The sequence below is a fragment of the Sinocyclocheilus anshuiensis genome, unplaced genomic scaffold, assembly GCF_001515605.1.
Source record: "Sinocyclocheilus anshuiensis isolate Anshui unplaced genomic scaffold, SAMN03320099.WGS_v1.1 scaffold572, whole genome shotgun sequence".
In the NCBI taxonomy this organism is placed as follows: domain Eukaryota; kingdom Metazoa; phylum Chordata; class Actinopteri; order Cypriniformes; family Cyprinidae; genus Sinocyclocheilus; species Sinocyclocheilus anshuiensis.
The window spans coordinates 815635-826132 of record NW_015555778.1 but is presented as its reverse complement, the minus strand read 5'-3'; the positions used below and the strand labels follow the sequence as shown (position 1 = coordinate 826132).

General features: G+C 36.7%; 1 protein-coding gene across 1 annotated transcript in view; it reads left to right on the top strand.

The window, feature by feature from the left end:
- Positions 1–688: 688 nt before the first annotated feature.
- Positions 689–10498, top strand: part of LOC107674505 (neuroligin-1-like) — a 101903-nt gene continuing 92093 nt past the window's right edge. The window contains exon 1 of the mRNA XM_016468492.1: positions 689–817. The gene's annotated coding sequence lies outside the window, so the exon portion shown is untranslated. The remainder of the gene's footprint in view (positions 818–10498) is intronic.

Below are 10498 nucleotides of genomic sequence, written 5' to 3'. Positions count from 1 at the left end.
AGTAGATGAATATGAGATATTATATCAAAGTTTGAGACAGGTAGTCAAAGAAAAAAAAAGTTACAGACTTAACATTTTACAACACTCCTTGGTTTCTGTTGTAGTTATCAGACAATGTTATTTGTTATGTTAACCGGGCGGAAACATCATTTAGTATGGGTCACCATACTTGGCCACATGTCACTTCACTTCACTTATTTCTACATGGATATTCCTCCTGAGAATCTCATGGTCAGCATTCTTCACATTAATATTAGACTTGATAAAAATCACAACCTATGAGACCAAACTGCCATTATGGGTTTTCAACAGATGCACTTGGGGAAGATTTTCAATGTCCCTTTAAAAAATATCCCCAGCAAGATCGTTGCAGTTCCTTTACCAGCCGCAAAGTGCGTCTTTGCTCCACTTTTGAGGCGCTCACATTCAGTTCCTCTCCGTACTGAGGGCAAGTGGAGATATCGGCATTTTATCAACCCGCGAACCCACAATCGTGAGGAACGAGGGTAAAAAAAACCTCTCTAGTCTTTTACCTTCTTTGCGACACCTAAAGAACTGCACTGGGATGTGTTTTTTTTTTTCTGATGAGACGACGGATTGTGGATTAACATCAGTCTTAAAACTGCATTAGGGAAATCATATGCTGTTTTACTCATACTCAAATAGTTGGACCGAATCATGTCGCTGTCCCAGATGCTTCTTGCTTGAGCTTTTCCTTCGTTTGGATTGTATTTTTCCCTCCTCCTGCCGTCATTAGTGGGAGACGCACTCTGGAAATGTAGGGAATGGCAAAGAGTATTGGAAATAGAGCTTCATGGTAATTATGTGGATCATTTTATCTATCTTGGGAGCTTCTTGCGTTGTTTGTTTGTAACCGAGACTGTCGTGTTTTGTTCATTATATAATTACAAATATAAATGCATGCAAAAAGAGCAGAAGTAGCACAATAAACTTGTGCATTTGACTGGATTGTAGGATTCCAGGACTTCAATAAAACTGCTCTAAATGTGAAATTGTACAGAAAATGAGCTTTCAGCGTCTGTAGTTACCTTATAATGTCCATAAACCGAGAACATCAGGAAGAAATAAACTGGGATGTGACGTGCTGTAACTTAAATAAGCATTTAATACAGTCTGCAACCCTTGAAGACCCATTATCAGGAGTCAGATGTATTTAAAGTGTACACTAATGTGCTCACCCCTCAACTTGAATGATAATTATTCTGTTTTGATTAATGTGATTCTCATTTTACCCTTCTTAATTTGAATTAATCCGACAAATTAGTCGAGATCATATTAACTGACTGATAATGAGGTCTTGAAGGTACCTCTGACTCAGACAGCTTTGACGTCGCGGTCGTGTATGGAGCGTGCATCGCCTATATTGTTCATTTATTTATTTATTTTTCTTTCGATGCATATCATACTGAGTGATGGCATTCTTGAATATTATTCTGCGTTAATACTGGACGGTCGAGAGTGGAGGGTGCTTTCGGTGGGCAACTTGTGCAGATCTCATGGCGTTTGACGGCGTGATGATCAAGCAAACTTGCCATTCACGGTCGACGCGAATGCGTTTGTATAAACGACAGAAACATGTCCTCTTCGACGCTTAGATGCTTGGCGTTTTTTTTTGTTTTTATTTATTTGACCTAGACTCGGTTTAAGTTCGAGAATAGCGCTTTTTGAAAAATGTATGTCTTTTAAAAGAATAATAAATAGTTCACCCAAAAAGGAAAATATATAGTCATTTACTCTCCATCGTGTTGTACCAAATACGTATGACTTACTTTCTTCTGTGAAACGCGAAATAACGTGTCAGTCAGGATGTCTGTGTGTCTTTCATTGCGTCTTTTCTGCATGCAGTGGAAGTGAACGGCGACTGAGACTGTCATTCAGATAAACGTCTTTTCTGTTCAGCGGAAGAAAGTCATACGAGTTTGGCACAACGTGAGGTTGAGGAAATGCTTTAAATGATATTCGTTTCGTTGAGGAGCACCGCGTTCATTCAGTGTTAAATACCGACATTTCCCCAACGTCAAAACCAGACAATTTAGCTTTTTTTTCTTTTCTTTTTTTTTTCTCGGCCAGCACTTCATGTCAAACTTGTCAGGCATCGGGGCATTTTGGTCAGTTCGGTTTAGCTAGAAACATCTTGAGGTAAATGCGTGTCGTTTACGAATTCATATTTGGTGGAATATCACATCTAAATTTAAAAATAACCACTAAAGTTTATTTAAAGGTTGTCATACGTAGTCATTTTGTCTATGTATGTAAAAAAACTAAAAAAAAAAACCTAACCATGTTGTGGAGGCTAGTTTGTGTTTCTCCTGTCTGCCTGAAGACCAGGTACCAAATGTGTACAGGGGAGGGAGCCAGTCCATAAATAATGGAGGCTTTGACTCTTCCTGCTAATGTTGCTTCATGGATTCTGATAAATGAAGACAGCCGCCTCCAAGGCCCATTTGTGTCTCCACACGAACACGTTTTATGTACTCCGCCATCCTCAAATAAGTTTTTCTTATCCTTTTTTCTCCAAATTCTGTATAAAGACGCAATACAAGCCTAACTAAAATATGTGGCTCTGATGCTGCTTTGATTCTGTGGAAATGAAATGCAGCATCAGTGCAGCCTTAAACTTAAAAAAGCTTGTATATTATAGACTAATATAACACTTGCGTTTTTTTCATATTTCTATTAATGTCACATTTCTATATGCATAATCTATATTATATAATTGAATTTTTCTGTGTAATTCCAGTTATGGTTTAGGTATAAATAGTGTATAAATGCATCCCCCACGTGCCATTGCAGTGTAAAGATGGCAAATGTTTTTAAGTTCTTTAAACGTAGTTGCTGTCAAGATGCTTAATGGTGTCACCCTAAAGTTTACTCTGTGATTGTTTGGAAAATCTTTCCATTTACTGAGTTGACATTAAACTTTGTCGGTTACATGGTGATTAATTACCAGGGCTTTGTTCTGCCTTCATTGACGCTCTTCATTATGTGATATGAGGATCGCTTCATAATCAGCACGCAGAGCGTATGTCACTGTTTGAAAGTGTGAAGGGGAAAGTGATCTGGGTGTGTGTGGATTCTCAGTGGTTGTGTTCATAATATTCCTACATTTCACTGCGGCCAACTGGTTTACAGTCTGAAACTAATATTGAGTCGTGATCTTGGTGTGAATTACCTGTGATTTTTTTCTTAAAGTATACGTTATGAATCTGCAGATGTATATTGAAGGTCTGCTATTATAACACTGTGATTCCCACTGAGGTTTATAATCATCTGAGACTGAATAGTCTCTTTTTAGAGAATATCATAATTACTATTGCATGCCTAGTTGTTTGGACAGAAGCCACCACCACAGTGAGAACTCACTCTCTTTAAAAAGAGATTTTATGTGGCAGATTATGTGACGACATTTTCTGGACGTGCTGTTGTGTTTTTGGTCAGTTTTTCTTCTTTACTTTTAAAGGTGCACTGAGTAAAAACAATTTTACATCTAAAGAAATCAACAGTACTTATGACAGATTTGTTTAAATAATGTACTGTAAACTCACATGAGATGAAGAGTCATTCATATCAGTGTCGTAGAAGACATTCCACATAAGGTTGGTCCACCTTCCTGATGATTTTTTGTTTATTTATAAATATTTATATCAAATAAAATAATTAATATTTTTTACAACATTATCATTAAAACAACAACAACTAATAATAATAATAATATTGGCAAGTTGTATGTGTTAAGTATATATGTAACATCTCCAAGTCATGAATTATATCAACCCTCTACATTGCGAGTAAATCGTGTGTGTATATGTGTGTATGTATGTGTATATGTGTGTGTGTGTGTGTGTGTATGTGTGTGTGTGTGTGTATATGTGTTTGTATATGTATGTGTGTGTGTGTGTGTGTATATGTGTGTGTGTATGTATGTGTGTGTGTATATGTGTGTATATATGTATACGTGTATGTATATATTTATAAGTCTGGCGAGTAAACAAAAAAATTTACTAGCCAATGGCGATTCAATTGCCAAGGTGTTCGTAGAGGGCTGTATATAATGCAATGTATAATTATATAATAAATGTATAATTAGGAACATCTTATAAAATTCCACAGGTATCAGTCATATAATTTATTTAGGCCTATCTAAAATTCATTTGAGTAGAGACTAGTTGTTTCCTGTTGAATGCACAATGTAATGCTATTATTGGGTGCTATTCTTAAAGACCCAACATATAGCATTAATTTGTAGATCTGATCTAATATAAACTAACTGATAACAATCAAGTAGAAATGTATAAATATTGATAAATGTATGTTTAAAACCAATTTCCAGTCTATTTTTATGTTAAGATCACATGTCCAGCTGAATATTGCTCACTTTATCTCAATAACTCTCCTATTATTGGACAAATAATAGCATAAATAAAAGAACAATATGCCTTTTTTACTATATCAAAAAAAATGTTGTGATTATTATTATTATTATTATTTAAAAAGATAAATAAAACTTAATGCACCTTTTAATTAGGTAGTTAGAGTTTGGAGTCCTCATACCAGCAGTTCAGAGCATCTTATTCAACATTGTGTCTCAAATGCTTTCAAATGCTTCCAAATCCTGCTGAACTCTCAACCACATTGGCGCGAATGGAATACTAATTCACTGATCGTGGGCCATTAAATGTGATTAAGGCGATGTGATTTGTCTCCCTGCATACATCCTGTGTGGAGCATGGCACCCGTTGTCTCTTTACTCTGCTTTATTGTGCAGACGAGTGCCTTTGTTTGACTGTCTCTTGCTTGTTTTGTTTTGTCCTTTTGTTTGTTTTTTTTCTACTGCAAGAAAACGATTATTTTGCTGTAATCATTTAGGCATAGCTGACATCGCTGTTCGCAGCAAGCTGGAGGGAAACGACAATGGTTGCCCTTTGAAGAATACGCCATTCTGTGTGTTTCACGTATCTGTGCTGTCAGGTTCGGGATTTGCCGTGCATTTGATGAGGAAGGCATTAGGCCCGCTACAGCCTGTTCACCTTTCATTATTCCCTTGTGCCTTGATCCTTCAGCAGAATTCAGCGAATGTACAATTCATCTTTCCAACGTTGTGTAGATGTATACTTGTGATTATTTAATGCATGATGGTTCAATTTGTTAAAAACAGCTGTGCGATTGTTTCAAATGATCTTCTATAGTTGTAACATTAAAGTCTAGGAGGGAAAAAGAAAAATGTAAATTCTGTCATCACTTACTCACCCTCTTGTCGTTCCAAAACCATACGACTTTCATTTATCTTCAAAAACACAAATGAAGATATCTTTAATGAAACCTGAGAGCTTTCTGTCTCTCCATTTGAAAGTTCAGGTAACCAAACGTTAGAAGATCCAAAACGTATACTAAAACATTGTAAAAGTAACCAGAATAAATTGAGTGGTTTAATACAAGTCTTCTGACATAAACATTGATCAACACATACTAGAGCACATCAGATATGCTGAAGGAAGCTCAAACGTGCTTGTGTGACAAACAAGAAAAATCTTCATTGGTTCTTGTTTGTCAAGTGAGATCCAATGTGGTTTGTTTTTCTAGAATCTCTAATTTCAGTAAAATATATCTTAATTTGTGTTTTGGAGTTGAACAGAAGTCAACTTACCCTTAGAAGGGTAAGTAAATGATGACAGACATTTTAAAGGGATCTTTCTCTTGAATGGCCACAGTTATGTTGTATAGCAAGAAACAACTGTGCTTCACGTTTTGGAACTGTTGAAAGTGCACTACATGTAACAGACCCTCAGAAACCACTATCCTGAGAAGATCCATTAGCAATGTTCTGCTCATGATGTTGTTCCTCCAACAGGCTTTTTTTTTTTAAATTTTTTTTTTTACGGCAGATAGCTGTTGTTAGCCACAATGATTACTGTTGCCATGTCTCTCTCTCTGAATCTCTTTTCAGAACACACTTGGTTTGATCCATTGGAAATGCACCTTTCATCATGGCTGAAGTGTTCTTCTGTTCTCCCATGGTTAGCTCTGCGTTGTCCGAGAGCCTTGACCTTTCTCCGTCTGTTTGTGCACAAACTGGCCGCCATTTTTATGATTAGTGGTCGACCGATATATCGCCAAGGCCGATATATCGGCCGATATTTGGCATTTTTTAAATGTCGGCATCGGCCGATAAGTTTTCCTGTTTGCCCGATGCGTTCAAGGCGGGACCTTTATTTTGACGGCGCGACTGACTTTAATTTTGACGGTGCTGAGAACGGCAGCACCTGGGCACACAGTGCTCACATTCTCCCTCTTGTTCGCTGTTGTCGTTAACAGTTCTGTCTAAATACGGATAGAAGTCTGTCTAATAATCAGATAGAACGGTTAAACAAAGGAATGAAAATGTATACAAAAAGTCTTATAATGACTGCTTTTATATTATTAGTAATAGAAAGGCAAACATTATAATACTTTCTTGTTTGCCGTCAGCATTCAGCAAATACGCATTTATATCATTTAAACAAATCTTTGAATGTCTAATACACATCCAATTTAAAAAACCTTGCAAACTTAGTCGAATCCAGTTGTGAGATCTTGTGAAGTGTGCATGTGACCTGCATGATCGCGTGTTCTCTGCGTGACGGTCGGTCCGTGTGAATTGAATGCTGACAGGAGGAGAGTTCTGCTTGACTGGAGACGCGCGATCGACAAACTTTAAACTCGTGATTTTAAATTATGCTGCGCTTTATGCATTTGCCTACTGTCATATTCATGTCATTTTCACTGTGTGCTGTATGTAAAATGAGTGCTACCTTGGCTTTATTTGAAAAAATTATTATTAATGCACACAAACTTCCCAGAATACTGAGTGCCATGTTGGTTACAGTGTTCACTTCCTTTTTAATTATATTTTAATTAAATATTTATTTATATGTGAAAATACTTTGTCATCTAAATATGTTTATTTAACACATTTATTTTTTAATCAATTTTCAAATTATTTCAAATTTCTTAAATATTAATTAAAACATAAATTTATATCGGCCATCGGCCACTCTGCTTTCCAAGATATCGGCATCGGCTGTCAAAAAAACAATATCGGTCGACCACTATTTATGATCCCTTAGGATTACGGCCTTTTTTTTCCCTCTGTGGGAAAGACATTATCTTAAAGGCAGTGGAAGTTAAGCACAGAGTGTTCTGAGCGCAAAGTGCCAGACAAAGTTAAACTGCCTAAATGGACGTTGCGTTTGTTCCGGAGAAGAACACAATTCTGGGCTCCCACCCCCTGTCGTTATAGCAGTCAAAATTCCACTTCCCACCTCTCCATCGGCAGTGGAGTGTGAGGACAGTGTGGATCGATGGGCGCCTTGTCGTTCTAAAGGTGTGATAGGTAGGCATGCCGTGTGTCCTCTCCCTCCCCTCCAGCCCTCCCTCCATCTCTGCCAGCTGAAGCCGGTGTTTACACTTGGACACCTGTCTACTCTTCACTCTCGCTTTAGACAAAAGATTTAATGTAGGCTGCAGAACGCTTGCCAAATTCGAGAACAAACCCATTGTGAAGGTTACATTTGCACATATACTGCATGTGTTACTATTAATTGTTCTGCACTCTCGGGGTTTTCCACCAATGCCATTGAAGAACCATTGGTTCCCTCAAAAAACTTTTCGGTGATCAGTTCTTAAAAAAACAAAAACAAACAAAAAAAAACTAATTTTCTTCCACTCTTAAAAACAAAGGCTCTTTATTGGCATCTTTATTAACATCCACTGAGCCTTTCCATTGGACAAAATGTTCTTTACACACTTAAAAATAAAAGTTCAAAAAGGTATTTTTTATTTTTTTTTGCAACAATGCCATAGAACAGTGGTTCCCAATCCTGGTCCTGGAGAACCCCCAACACTGCACGTTTTTGGTGTCTCTCTTATCTGAAACTCATATTTGAGGTCTTGGAGTCTTCACTAATGAGCTGATGAGTTGAATCAGGTGTGTTTGAATAGAGAGACATCTAAAATGTGCAGTGTTGGGGGTTCTCCAGGACCAGGATTGGGAACCACTGCCATAGAAGAACCATTTTGGGTTCCACAAAGAACCTTTCTTAAAATACATTTTTTTTCTTAGTGTAAAGAACATCTAAAAAACCTTGTTTCACTATAAAGTACCTTTTGTCCAAAGGAAAGGCTCCATGGATGTTTAAGGTTCTTCATGGAACCAAAGATGCCAATTAAGAACCTTTATTTTTAAGAATGTATAGTGGAAAATAAGGGTTCTTTTAAATTATTAAATATTCTACAAAAACCCCTTTTTCGTTGTACTCAGCGGGTGTTGCAGTGCTTCGGTTCAAATGACGTTTGAATATGAATATGTTCATATGTTAATCCCACACATGCAGCATTCAGATTCATTATGCTGATGCCCTTGCAAATGTGCACGTGGGAGGAGCTACTTGCTCAGAGACACCAAGAGCAGAGAGCCCTCACTGTTGACATAGAGTTTTTGGTTTTCACACATTACAGTGGTAATCTGGAGAACTTGCAACACAGATATCACCAAATGGCAGTCGGGTGAATGTTATTAATGTCTGCAAACTTGACTTTATGTGCCTAAACATAGACTTTTGAAGTGTGGAACAAAAATTTATATATGTGTATATGTATGTGTGTGTGTTGTAGGCCTATCTGTTGTTTCAAAAGGACATTTAGTTGTTTTTTTCTCTGTAGTTTTTTTAATCACATATGGTCAATGTGATATTATTGACCAAAATGTTAACACATATTGTTATAAAAATTATATAAAAATTGTATTTGCTTATATCACTGTATAAATATAATGATTCTATTTAATTCTATTTTAATATATTAATATTTAAATATATTTACACAATTACATTAACTTTCAAACATTTGGGCATCAATATTTTTAAAAAGAAATTAGTACTTTTGTTAATCAAGGATGCATTAAATTGATCAGAAGTGACAGTAAAGACGTTCATAAAAAATATTTTTTTAAAAAGTACAAATATAATTATATAAAAATTCTATTTCAAATAATTGCTGTTCTTTTCAGCTTTTTATTCATCAAAGAATCATGAAAATCAAGTTTTAAAAACATTTTTGAGCAGCAAATCAGTATATTAGAATGATTTCTGAAGGATCATGTGACCACCAAAATTGGAGTAATGGGTGCTGAAAATTCAGCTTTGCCATCACAGGAATAAGTTGCATTTTGAAGTATATCAAAATAGAAAAGTTATTTTAAATTGTAATAATATGGAATATTATTTAATTTTTGATCAAATAAATGCAGCCTTGGTGAACATAAGACACTTCTCTTAAAAACATTAAAACCCCAAACATTTGGACAATGGTTGTGTAAATTTGACCCAAGCAGGAAATATGGCCCACTTTTTGTAGCTTAATAGAAATCTATGCAAGGAAATGCATATTTTTGAGTTCTTTGAAGTGGATGTAGTTGGACACATTCAATTTTTTCTAAGCTCATATGATCAAGCTGTGCTGTCAACCAAGCCATTTCCTGCTTTTTAGTTTGCACAGTTTTTGGAACACAGCTACAGCCCCTTCACTGTGACATGTATTTTGCCACACAGCAGCATGGTATCACAGCAAGTTGATGGGTATTAATACCTAGAATTCACCTGACGGTAATCACCAGTACTGGATATGCCCAGAACTTCCTTATCCTCAAACAAACCTCTTGTTTAGAGCTGCGTGAATGACATCAAAGCCCACTTCCTCTTTATATATATATGGGCATTAGAGGGGGATGCGTGTGCATGTTTGAATATGTGAAGAAGTGAGTTGGGTATATTTGTCTTGGCCGTGCAGATATGCCTCTAGCTGTACCTTTGTAATGAATAATGCAAGAGCCCAGTGGTGGTCATACACCTCAGCATTTCTGCAAGCATTTGCTCTTGCAGGTGCTGGGAATGAGTTATGCATAATTGTGTGTGTTTTTGTGAGAGTGTAGGCGTGCACATTTGCATGTGTGTTTGTGTGACTCTCGCAGAATGGCATTAAAATATGACATTGCAATAAAGTCATCATTGAAAGCAGTACACAACAGCGGTAAGATCAGCTCTGCTGCAGCAGTCTACATCTCGTTTTCTTTTTGTCTTTCAGTTCGATTGACGGCTGCTTACATGTTGTCATCTGAAGACAAGAAGTTCTGGCCGCCAGAATTAGTCTCCCACTCTCATTTCTGCTCGTTTCACATCAGCATCTGCTTTCTGTCATCACGTCTTCACATGCGGCTCACTGCAGTCTCGGGAGATGGACGTGTTCTCATTGCGCATTACTCTAACGTGCATTTTTTTTACGTACAGTGTCATCAGAATCTTAAAGCAATAGGTCACTTGAAAATGAAAATTCATTATTTACTCATCACACATCTTTCTAAACCAGTATGTTGTTTGTTTTTCTGTGTAACACACACACACACACACACACACACACACACACACACAAATATATATATATATAT